The sequence below is a fragment of the Argentina anserina genome, chromosome 3 (genome assembly GCF_933775445.1).
Source record: "Argentina anserina chromosome 3, drPotAnse1.1, whole genome shotgun sequence".
NCBI lineage: Eukaryota > Viridiplantae > Streptophyta > Magnoliopsida > Rosales > Rosaceae > Argentina > Argentina anserina.
Window position 1 is genome coordinate 26,039,497 of NC_065874.1, and position 12,941 is coordinate 26,052,437.

At 35.3% G+C, this 12,941-nt stretch overlaps 1 long non-coding RNA gene across 1 annotated transcript; it reads right to left on the reverse strand.

Annotated features, from left to right (window-relative positions):
• Window positions 1-279: 279 nt before the first annotated feature.
• On the reverse strand, window positions 280-3,190 carry LOC126788570 (uncharacterized). Its single transcript, XR_007671385.1, has 3 exons — window positions 2,719-3,190; window positions 2,415-2,539; window positions 280-1,582 (listed from the first exon to the last, which is right to left on the reverse strand). It is a non-coding gene; the product is annotated as an uncharacterized LOC126788570 (long non-coding RNA).
• Between the last annotated feature and the right edge of the window lie 9,751 nt (window positions 3,191-12,941).

The window sequence follows — 12,941 nt, forward strand, 5'->3', positions numbered from 1 at the left end:
GGTCTAATTTACCGAGGTACTAGCCTGTAGACTAGCAGAATATATTCAAAAGAGCTAGTAAAACTACAGTAATATAAACCAAGACTTCAAAAGACCAAGACAAAAATATTGAAAATGATGCAAGATGAAATAACTGTATCTTTATTGAATGATATGGGGGCCTATATATAGGTATTACAAAACCATAATCCCGTAAAATTTAGAGTTATAATCTATTACAGATATGCGAATCTATCATTAACAGGAAACCTAATAAGGCTAAGACACAAACAATAGTAGAATAATAATTATCCCGTAACACTCACCCTTGTTACATGCCTAGTGTCACATCCCGGGGCCGAAACCGGACCCGAAACATACAGTAACCGCCTTGATTCCGAGTTAATGAACAAACAATACGTCGTTGTGATGTATTGATCATCCATCAACTTAAAAACACAAGGCTGAAAATATAAGAGTTTAATGAAAATTTTAGGAAATGAAGAGGAGCGACCAACATAAATAATAACCCATTTATACAATTGCGGAACGCAATGAATGAGACTTAGAAAGAATTTAACAAACTCTAAGTCTCTATGATTTGAACAACTTGGCCTAACTAATAATAAAATTAACTCCTAATATGATCAAGGAAAAAGTACGCAAACAATAAGTTCTTGGAAGTGACTCGGAGATCGAGAAAAATCGATTTACCACAAAATGAAGTGTATATTTGAAAAATGGAATTGGACGAGAAATGTCAAGTACATCCATGTCTCCAGCTCTCAACCAAATTTCTCTAAACTATGTCACTGGTACCTAAAATGTAGAGGGTGAGCACTCGTCCTTGCTAACCCGGTAAGGGCCGAACCCAGTCGAGGCAGGGTTTGAAAACATTTAAAGAGGTAGTACTCATATATGTAAAACATATAAATGAGACCTCAATTCGAAAGTAATGATTTAGAAAATAAAACCAAAATATAAATTGGTTTAATAGTTGGCAGAGAAATCCATATGCAAAAGCTAACACCAATATAAGTATAAAAATCAATAAGTTTATGATCCGTAGAATGTTAATAATCTGGTGACCGAACCTGGCGACTAGGAGGGAATATAATCACCCCTTAAATTGAGGCCAACTATGCTTATTGCTAATATTAACAATAAGTGAGTGAGAGTGTCCATTTAAGACAATACCCTAAAGTAAAATATAGTCAGCGCAAGGTAGAATGATAACATGGCATTGCCCCTCCGGAGGTTTACGATTATTGACACCGAAGGTGTCCCTATTTCTAGGTTCCCATTCACTCTCAGGTCTATTCAGGAAATATAATATATGAATGAAGTCTAGCCTTAGTAAAACAGTAAATATAAGAATACTGTAAATTTTAAAGGCATATACTAAAATGCGGATAAAGTAAAATTTTTAAATGAAATGAAGGAATGAGTACTACACAAAGAAATCCACTGACCCGGATGTTTCGACTCACCTTAACGGGCGGCTCTCCCCTACCTGATACTATAGTAGAAGTCCCTACCTGATACTATAGTAGAAGTCCAAGTTGCAAGTCATGCTGCTCCGTCCCAAATGATTATGGTTGTCCTAAATCGGTTCACAAAATTGTTAAGAACTTGAGTAATTAATGAAGAACTTGAGTAATTAATGAAATGAGGGCTTGACGATTATCAACTTTGGTCAACCAATGGTTTCCGTAGTTTGATTGACCAGGATATCGAGTTAGTAATCTGATTTGGTAAGAACTTGAGTAATTAATGAAATGAGAGCTTGACGATTATCGACTTTGGTCAACCAATGGTTTCCGTAGTTTGATTGACCAGGATATCGAGTTAGTAATCTGATTTGGACGTAAGTTAATTATGTTCAGATTACTTATTAATTGTCGATATTAAACTTCATACAATTTGAAATAATATTTGACAAATGGTCGACAACATTCGATAATTGCAAATGAACAGTTTAATTATATTACATTCCGACATTAATCTAAGGCTAGGAAACATAGCGATTTCCACCGATGATAAGTTGATAACACGTAATCTAAGTATAGTAAATCACGCTGCCAATTTGTAAAAAATCTAGTTGTACTTTTAAAACTTAACTCAAAATAAAAAAAGTAAAACAGTAAAGATAAAATTTAGTAAAACTGTGTTGGTAAAAAGGTAAATGTCAAACAGTAAAATAGTAATTTTGTCAGGGGTATAATGGTCTTTTCATATAGACAGTATAACAGTGAAAAAGTAACTTGGTAACAGTAAGAATCCATGGTTTTTACCCTTCACTTCTCCGATCATACAATCTGTCCAAATTCGGCAAAACAACACCTAATTCTAACATGCAATATCGAAGTAGGTTCTCCAACACAACAACAAGCATCGAAATGAAATTTAGGAACCAAAAAGAGAAGTTCTGCTACCTCTATGTATTTCTAGAAAAAGGAATGGTAACTCTCAGAGCTTTGCGGAATTGTTCCCTTCCTTCAAAACTCAGCGTTACTCCTCCTCCAAAGTCGTCCAGAAACTCCCAAGATTCACATGAAGTCTGTAAGTAAAATAGGTGGTCGACAAGGATGAAGTTCCAATTACAGAGATAAAGAAAAATAGAGAATTAGGTTCGGTCTTTCAATTGGAAAAATGAATTGATTTGGGTTCTTGACAAATTGAAAAGAAATTGTAAGATGAATTCAATTGGGTTAAACAAGGAAATAGAATTGCACTTACCAAAAGAGAATTCAAACTGATTGAAGTCTCAAATCCTTGATGGAAATCAAAGGGGTCGATGGCGGAGCACGACAGTGTTGCCCAGAAACGAAGAACATGGATTAACTTCTGATTTTGAGGAATAGAAGAATAATTTGAATCAAGAAGGAAATAATAAAGGTTTGGGCTTTACCAATTTTGGAGAGGATTCGAGTAGCAAGGGCTGTAATCAAAAGTTGATGCTTTGATTTCCAACTCAGTAGCTTTTGAAAATCTGGGTTGTAGTGTCATCTAAATAGATAAAGAATTGAGCTTTATAAGAGTGGATAACAAAAAGATAAAGAGAATGGTGATGAAGTGGATGATGCGCCATGATTCTGCCGATCGGTGGAATCGGTGGTGGTGGTGTAGGTGAAAGCAGAAGCAGAAGAGGAAGAAGAGAGAATTACTCTCTGGGTGGTTGTGTCACAACGGGAATGCAAGAAAAAGAAGTGGTGAGGTGAAGAGGTGGATCGGTGGAGATGAGGAAGAACTTGGAAACAAAGCCACAACACACAACTAAAAGAAAGAAAACAAAACTAAGAGAAAGAATTTTTAGAAAACCATTTGGAAAAATAAAATAATGCTAAGATGACCAAAACTTAAAACGTGAAAATATTACTTAGTCGTAAAATAGATTTTGAGTAAAGAAAATCATTGGAAAGTAATAAAAACTTATGGGGGTTTACACCTAGGTTTCATCGCGCACAACGTTGCTTTGGTATAAACTTTGTCAAGCAAAACAAAAACCTCTTAGATAAAATAAAAGCTTGATCGAAGCGAAAAAGAGCACAACGCACCAACTACTAATGATTTTAATATATGATGTAGACTCCACCTGAAGTCTACCAAACTCTAAAGTTCTGATAAACCACGCATGACAATGCTCTTCACATATTTCACAAAAGTAGATTTACGCAAAGAACTTCTGAACAAATCCGCAACATTAGATTCTGAACTCACTTGATTGATCTGAATATTCAAAAACTTTTATTGTTGAACATTTTAGAAGAACTTGGGCGAGATATGCTTGATGTTGTCTCCTTTGATGAAACCTAACTTAGTTTGCTATATGCAAGCAACATTATCTTCATAAATGCACGTAGGTTGAACAGTTGTAGAGACTAATCCACAAGAATCACGAATATGACGAACGAGTGACCGTAGCCAAATGCATTCTTTAAGAGCTTCATGGAGAGCAATGATCTCCGCGTGATTCGAAGAAGTAACAATAAGATATTGCTTAGTGGATCTCCAAGATATCGTCGTATTTTCAATAGTAAACACATAACTGGTTTGCGAACGAGCCTGGTGAGGGTCAGAGAGGTACCCTGCATCGGCATAACTAACTAACATGTTGTTTAGAGTCTTTGCATCGGGGGAAGGAGCAACAGGGGACCGGTTTCTGCCCTTGGAACCGTGGTCTGCCGCCACGCCGTGACTGCCTGTGGTGCCGGTGTGAGGTGGCATGGACGGTGTTCTCTCTGTTGTAAGGATAGAACAATCCTACGTCAATAGAACCTTTCAAGTATCAAAACAAGTGTTTGATACCATTCTAATAATATAGCGTAGGCGCGGAGCTAAATCTAGCTAATAAGTTCACTGCGAAAGATATGCCCAGTCTAGTGCATTGAGCAAGATACAATAGTTCCCCAATTGCACTAAGATATGGAACTTTAGGACCAAGAACTTCTTCATCATCCTCTTTAGGACATAATGGATCCTTCTTGATATGTATACTTCGGATAACCATGGGAGTAGATAATGGACTGCATAGAATCATATTGAAACGTCGAAGCATTTTCTGCGTCTAATTCGACTGGTGGACAAGGATACCGTCCGTCCTATGCACAAGCTCAAGGCCGAGACATAATTTTTCCTCCCTAGGTCCTTCATCTCAAATTTTGACTTTAAATGAGACACAGTCACTTCAATATTATTAAGAGTACCAATTATGTTTTTGTCATCAACGTAAACCGCAACGATGACGAATCTGGAATTTGTCTTTTGTATGAACACGCATGGGCATAGTTCATCATTCTTATAACTTCTCTCTTTCAAGTACTTGTGCAACCAATTGTACCACATTCTTCCGAATTGCTTCAACCAGTAAAACAAACGACGTAATTTGACTGCATGAGCACTCTGTGGTCTGGAGGCACTTGATGGAGGTAAAGGTAGTCTCTTTGGAGCTTTCATGTATATCTCTGCTTTAAGATTCTCATAGAGATAACCTATGACCACATCCATAAGTTGCATGTTTAGTTTTTTCGGACACTACCAGACTAATGAGGCAGCGGAATGTCATAATGTTCATAACATGAGAATAAGTCTCCTCATAGTCAATGCCATGTCGTTGTGAGAATCCTTGCGTCACGAGTCTTGCTTTATAACGCACGATCTCGTTCATCTCATTATGCTTACGAACGAAGACCCATTTATGTCTAACAGGTTTGACATCTCTTGGAGTTAATTCAATCTTTCCGAAGACTTCTCTATTTGTTAATGAGTCAAGTTTTGCCTGGATTGCTGATAGAGCGTTTTGTTAGAACGTCTATAAAATACCCTGAAAAACATCATCGTTAGTATAGAATAAGCAGGGATCGTTCAGTCCGGGGAATCAAAAGGGCCTCAACACTTATCATGTTATTGGGGGATTTGATTTGGATTCTAAAACTACAACGTAAAATAAAATCATAAATTACTTATATACAAGTGATCAACCATTCATCACATAACTAAAACACGAATTCTACTCATTTAACATGTATCACACGTATAGAACAACATATAGGCAGCAAGTATTTTTGATTCTTCTTAGTCCATTTCAATTCCAATTCTAATTAGAGTCCGAAGCGGTTCATCTAATCGTTAAGACTTCTTAATTATTTAGAATCAACGAAGCGTTCAATCCTAAACATATGCTAAAAAGAGTTTAACATAACGAAGCGTTCTAGTTAAACAACAAAGTAGCACATAAGCACATTAAGTCGAATTGGAGACATGTAAGCAAGCATGGCGTCACTCATCTTGATTAAGCATGCAAATTCCTAGAACTATCACAACCCTAAACAAGTATCAATAATTGAAACACGAAACGCATATTCAATCAATGAACACTTTGGTGAATTAAATCGCAACCCTAGGAGAACCATGGCCTTGGCTTCCTCAAGCATTGATTTAGATGCACAAGTTCAAGGAATTAATTGAAATAAAACCTAAATTAATTTCGAAAACCTACTGCCCATAGCTATTATACACGGCATAGACACATATTTCATGAGTTCATACAATCAAAACATAAAACCAAAGAAGTCTGAATTTATATTCTTCATATATGAAACAGAAAATAACATCCAATAATTCATTCAATAAATTCGAAAATTGCAGAAAATAAAAAGAAAGATTACAAGCCATGGATGAATCACACATTAGAAACCTTGAAAGATGAAACAATGATGAATTCGGATTTGGAGAGGCAAGAAGATGAGCACGGCTTGGTGGAGATGGATGAAGTTTTTGGCTTGTAATTTTCTGGATATTTGGGCAGAATTTCGGCTTTGTTTTTGGGAGAATGGAGATCGTGAATTGTGAGGGAGGCCGTGCCTTTTATAGAGGAAGGAGGAGAGGAGGGGCTGTTAGGGTTTTGAATGGGCTGATCCATGTATTTTCTTTTTTTTCTTTTCTTTCCTTCTCGATTGAATGATGATCATCTTTGTTGGTCACATGCATTCTCCCTTCTTCTAGACCACATGCATTCTTCAGAATTATCTCTTTGTTCTCTCCTTCTTTTTTCTTCTTTTGTTTCCTTCTTTTCTTATTCTTTCCATTTAATGGCCGGATGAACCTTCCCTCCTTTAAGGCTGCATACTTCTTCCTTTTCATCTTATTCAGAAACTAAATTACTTCTTTCTTTTTTCTCCTTTTGTTTCCTTCTTCTCCTCTTTCTTTCCATAATTTCCAAGTCATTATCTCACATTTAATTCTGAAAATAAGGAAAGGAAATAATAAATATAAATCACATATGTTACAGAAATATCGAATAATAAAAATCCTAACCAAACTAGGTTTCCTAGTTCGACAAGGAATACTACTCTATAGCACTCTCGACAATTTCTGCATTTTACACCCGTTTTAGCACCAAAAGGGAACGAACGTCACTAAAGACTCCTAACTCGACTCAATGACTCTATACTACAATAATAAGGGCTAAGTAAAGTACGAATTGAGGTAAAAATATGTTAAGAACGTCGCACAAAGTGCTCCTATCAACTACCCCACACTTGGATTTTGCTAGTTCCTTAGCAAAACAAAACAAAACAACACAAAACTCTATTGCCCCTAAATGATTGCCTCAGAATCTCAAAACACATAGCTTTCAAGTTAAGCATTTGAATGTAAGCACATAAATTCCAAGTTTCATAAACATGCTTCATAGTATGAATAAGTAAGAAATGAGACAATATGCACATAACATGTTTAATTAATCCAATCCTCCTCACAAGGCATACTCTCTTCTTTTCACTCAGATTCATGGTTATGATTCACACACAAGTATATGCAAGAGAAAGGATAATAAAGCATCAAGTAGCTTGCATATTTTATCAAATGAAGGCACTTTGTGAATAACAGAAGGCATTTAACAACTAAGTGCACAAATGGACCAAAACCATATGCTCAACTCTTGTGATCATCTCCACAAACCAAGATTTGCTCATTTTAAGAATCATTAGGATCATTATACACGGTGAATGTTTAGGCTTAGCTAAAGGCATGGAATATCAATGAATTACAAAGGTAATCCTATAGACTTAGCAGAGTAAACACTATCCTTATGACACCACACACCATCAAGGGCCAAATATAACAAGTTGGGCCCAATCATCATTTCAGTGATCATGGACAAAGGTCAAATAAACATTTCTAGACCTTCAATTTCAAATTAACTCCAAATCACAAATGGAAGACAACATATTTTCCTTTCTTTCCTTGTATTGCCGATCTCATCATTTTTTTTTTCATTCATCATCATTTTTTTGTTTTCTTTTTTCGGCATTTGCTTAAAAGCTTGTTCATATTTTATTTTCTCATGTCTTCTACCCCACACTTATTTCATGCATCTTCACAACATCATTTCAAAAAATAGTTCTGCCAAGTCTATAGGACAAGGTAGATGTAACTATACTAAGCATGGAGATAACATATGTGATGAAGAAAAGGCTCAATCTAGGCTCAAATTGAGTTCAACTAAGGGGTCCCAAACAGGACACATATAGGGATACATGGCTGTTTGGATAAAAGTGGTGGTATTCCTAGAAATGATCCATAAATCCCTTTCAAAATCAAAGCATTTTATGACTTAAAAGTTTCAACAATCACAAAAGATGAGTTCTAGTAAATTCTAGAGTCCATTAAAAGCTATGGCACATAGTCATTGAATATGCAAAGAATAATGAGGTTCACAAAACAACCACGAAATTTCATATTATCACTCAAGAAGAAAGCATATATAGGCTCAAAAACTCACAGGTTGTTATGGACTTAAACTAACCAAACATGTATGTCATATTACATTCAATCAACTCTCACATGTTCATACCAAATCCACATTATCAATGAAACTTACAATTCAATTCTTATGAAATGCAAAACCAACATCTATGTATTTTAGAGATATAATCATCCTAGATTTTAGGGGCATCCTAAGACTCAAAACAACACATTTTTTTCGATTTTTTTCTTTCTTTTTCGTTTTTAACATGAAATCAAAGCAAAAATCAGCAAACAATGATCATGCAACCATACCCCACACTTAGAAAGTTACATTGTCCTCAATGTAAACTCAATAATCAGAATGTAATTCATAAGTATAGACTAAGATCACACATCAATACATATACAATTCAACCATAAGAGTGAAGGGATAAGAAATTGCAAACTCCCGTAGACTCCTCCTCCACAGGTACGGTTGAAATGGGTTGCCTGCCATGCAGCGCTTGAGTTTTTAAAGTCTCTCAGCCTAGACTCTGCATTTCTTTTTAAGTTGTAGGCGACGCCACTTGGAGTTGTACACCTCCAAATTTGTGCCTCTTTGACTATCAAAACTCGATGCATGTTCATCCACTCTTAAACTACATCGCATCAAGAGAAAAATAATTAGAAAAGTAGAGATGAGATCTCGAAGAATAAGTTAGTAAAGTGTTAATGATTAAGCTAAAGTTAGTATGAGTTGAATTAATTGCAAATCATGAATCAAAAGTTAGAGTGTGGTAGAACTCCGCTTCTTGCAACACTTGTCGTCCTTCCCAAGTCATTGAGAGCTTCAATCAACTATTAACAATAGAATTCTCCAACTCTTTCTTAGAATCCACAATTGACAACTATGTTATACAAAGACACAAAATGTTAATGATCAATTATATATAAAACGAAATAAAAGACATGTTAGTAATTGTATAAATGAAATACAAGTATAAACGTTAAGGACAATTTTAGTTTTACAACAAATGTGTATGAATATCCTAAAATCTAATTGTTTTTATTCACAACATCCTAATATTTAAGGTACGTGGAGCAGAAGAGCACTACAAAAAATATGTTATTTGGCCACGGCGCATTACCATAGCAAAAAGTCATTTTGCCGTAGCAAAGTAGTATTTGCTACGGTGTGGCTACGGCAACACCTCTGTAGCAAGTACTGGCGTGGCCAATACTCTTTGCTACCGAAATTCAGCCGTGACAAGGTTAATTGCGACGGCAATAGGAGTAGCAGGATTTCCGACCCATATTTTGCGACTGTTTCTTATACTTCTAATGCCGTCGCTAAAGTAAAATTTACTACGGGATTTTACCGTTGCAACATTACCACCCAAATACTCATTTTTCACCTCCCGCCTTTTTTTCCCGCCAAATTAGTGAAAAATATATTCACAAAAATTTTGCATTTTTGGCTACTGTATTGTTGCCGTCGCAAATGGAAATCTACTACTTTTTTGTTTTTTTTCCCACAAAACCTGCGTTTCCACACAACTTTCACATAATAATCAAAACAACATTTTTCTTCAAGTGCCAAATGAAAAGTATCCAACTAAAATGTACTGTATCATAATAGCAAAAGGTTACAACATATATTGTAGTGTAGCAAAAAAAGGTCTAGTAGCCATATATAAGACAGTACAAAATGAACACTCAAAAATCTAATTTAGCAAAGTTTTGACAAGTTCTAGCAGATTCAATACATATAGCAAGTGGGAGGTGCAATATCATCCATCAACTTTGTTCATCAAACTCCCTATGGCTTCCTTCTGCATTTGGTTGTTCACCAATGGACTCCCTCCCATCTAATGCATGGCCACTAGTTGCATCTAAAACCTAAGCATCAACAAAACAAAAACTATTGGACAACAACAAATCAATCAATACAATTGTTAACAACAAACAATTTCATCTCCGTACTCACTAACATCAAGATGAACTTGACATTTTAAAGGTATATCATCGGCTCATTAACATCAATCACCACACCAAGTTATCATTTGTGCAATAAATATATAAAGGTAGTTAAGATGATACCTGTCCATTTTGATTCCCCTCTTTGTTCTACATTGAACTAATCTGATTCTGAAGTACTTGAAATTGTGTCTGAATCTCTTCCCGAATTAGTGGTTGAAATAATTCTTTAATATTTGCTACAACAGATTGAGTGATTTTTGCTATCAAGTCTTCACTGATTTGAATATTTTGAGAAGTGGTTGAAGACTGTGGATACACAAAACTACGAGGCACACCAGATCCATAAGTGCGACAATACCCATGTCCATCTTTCCCTACCACTTTATGAAAAATCCGGTCCTTAACAGCAATAAGGTTTCTCTGGTCCTCAGGCTCAGCCAATAGGTTGTCCTCATATTCTTTCTACATTCCAGTAAGAATAGAAGTTTAGATTATATACGACTCTCAACAAGATCCATATACACCAAGCATCTAAAAACATACACACTTTAACTATCATAAGCTAGGGACCTCTATCCTACTTGTATATTACGTATTGATAATCTTAGGAATGGTTAATACTATAGCTGCAAATGATACGTAATGTAAACCCACAGTTTAGCCTGCATTGTAAACACAAGATCTGAGATGCAATTGACAACAAAATCAATAATCAATATTTCAATTTATCCATAATCAATTCATTTTCTAGGTTGGTGACTTAAGATCATTGGACATGAATGCAATAGGTAAACAAGAATGATGTGGTCTCTTCTGGAATTGGTTCCTCTAATATTCCCAATAAAGTTTTAAAAGAGTTGTCTGACCAACCATGGAGCACCTTTGCTTGTAGAAGCTGAACCACAAATGATAAGGCAGTGTGTTTTGTAGAACCAGGGTACAATGGAAGGCTCGCACCTTCTAGCAGCTTTAACAAGTTCTTTGTAGACTCGTTAGGCCCTAAACATGCCGCTGAAAAGTTCCCCCCCCACATCATGATGATCATTTGCATTTCTATTACCACCTCCTAAAGCTTCCTGAACAAGTCTAACCATATCATCCTCCATATAATTAATGTTTACATTTTGATCCACTAAATCTATACAACCAGCAACCTCACCATGCTTCTCCCAAACCTTATACTTCTTGATGAAACCATTATCTCGAAGATGCTGCCACACCATTAACCTGACATACATATATCTATTGTCGCACTTCCTACAAGGACAATATATCCTTGTCCCTAAAACTTTATTGTTCTAGGCAAATGTTAGAAAGTTATCTATCCCATCATAATATATTTGTGAGTGCCTATTTGGTAAATCTATCCATGACTTGTCCATAATTATCTCAAGCAGCCTTGTAGATATCTACGTCAAATAATTATTGAGTTATGATTAGTAACTACCAAACAATATAATGAATTTAATCAAACCATAATCATCATATACACCTTCACAATCCATGTACACCAAATCATCCTACAATAAGAAGCGACTGACACAGAAACACAGAAATTCTAACATTACAGTAACTACCAAATAATGTTTGGTACTCAATGTACTTTAAGTTTTTATCAATTTCTGAAGTTGGGAAATATTATATCAAAGCCACTATTATATCTAATTATTCACAAAATATTCATATACATCTGTGAGATGATGAGGCTGTAACTTGCATTTAGTAGAGATCTGTCTATATATTTTTGCTCCCTTGCTTGCTTCATATTTTATAACTGCTTCATGAACTTACCAGAGTTGGCCAACTTCATTGCCATGCGGTTTAAATTTTTATCATTATTTTCAATACATCTTTATATGTTTATATAAATATTATCCCTTCTTTTTATTTTATTATTTGTCAATGTGATCAGAAAATCCCTTCTTCCATTTGTTTCCAACTGTGTTCTTTTCTCTTAATAGTTTATAGTCATCACATATGAAGTCTAAGTTTACCGTACACACATTATGAAGTCTAAAATTAAGTTCAGGTAAATGAGTATATATAGGAGGTATGAGTGGGTTGTGAAATCCGTAGCCACACATTTGAAATTTTGGTTTTGTGAATATTTCAACATGACAATGACAAAATCAGAAATTTTTACTTGCTTGCAATTGCTAAGTGATTCTTTGGTGAGGTTTGATAGATGATTCAGTTCTTTTACATTGTGTGTGGTCTGTGAAATGCTTGGGATAGAGTGGTACATTAGGCTGCGTCTCTCTGAATATCATTCTGATTGATGTGTAAGTTAAACAAGAATTATTTATCTACCCACTTTCAGGTCTACACTCTTGGAGGGTTTCTGGTTTTGAAGTGGATATGGGAAAAATATAAGGAAAGAAAGGGTCAAAAGGATGACGGAAAAGAATCTTCTGATGATGAACAATCTTCTGTTGATGAATAGGCTTTTCGTATGCAGCAGTAAACCTTTTTGTTAAATGGCATATTCATGATGCAAGTTACTTTCTAGATTCATGATATGGTGGTATTAGTACATCTAAACTCAATCGTTTGTAAAGATATGGTGGTAGTAGTACATACTCAAATGGCATATTCATATACATCAGTTCTAAATACTTCTGATATACTAATCATAAACAGAAGACCACATTGTTTACTGACATTAGTGTTGAAGTCTATGTACTCAAATTATGACACTTTTATTATGAAACTACATCTGCAGTGGCTTAATACATGAATTCAAAATAGGCAAT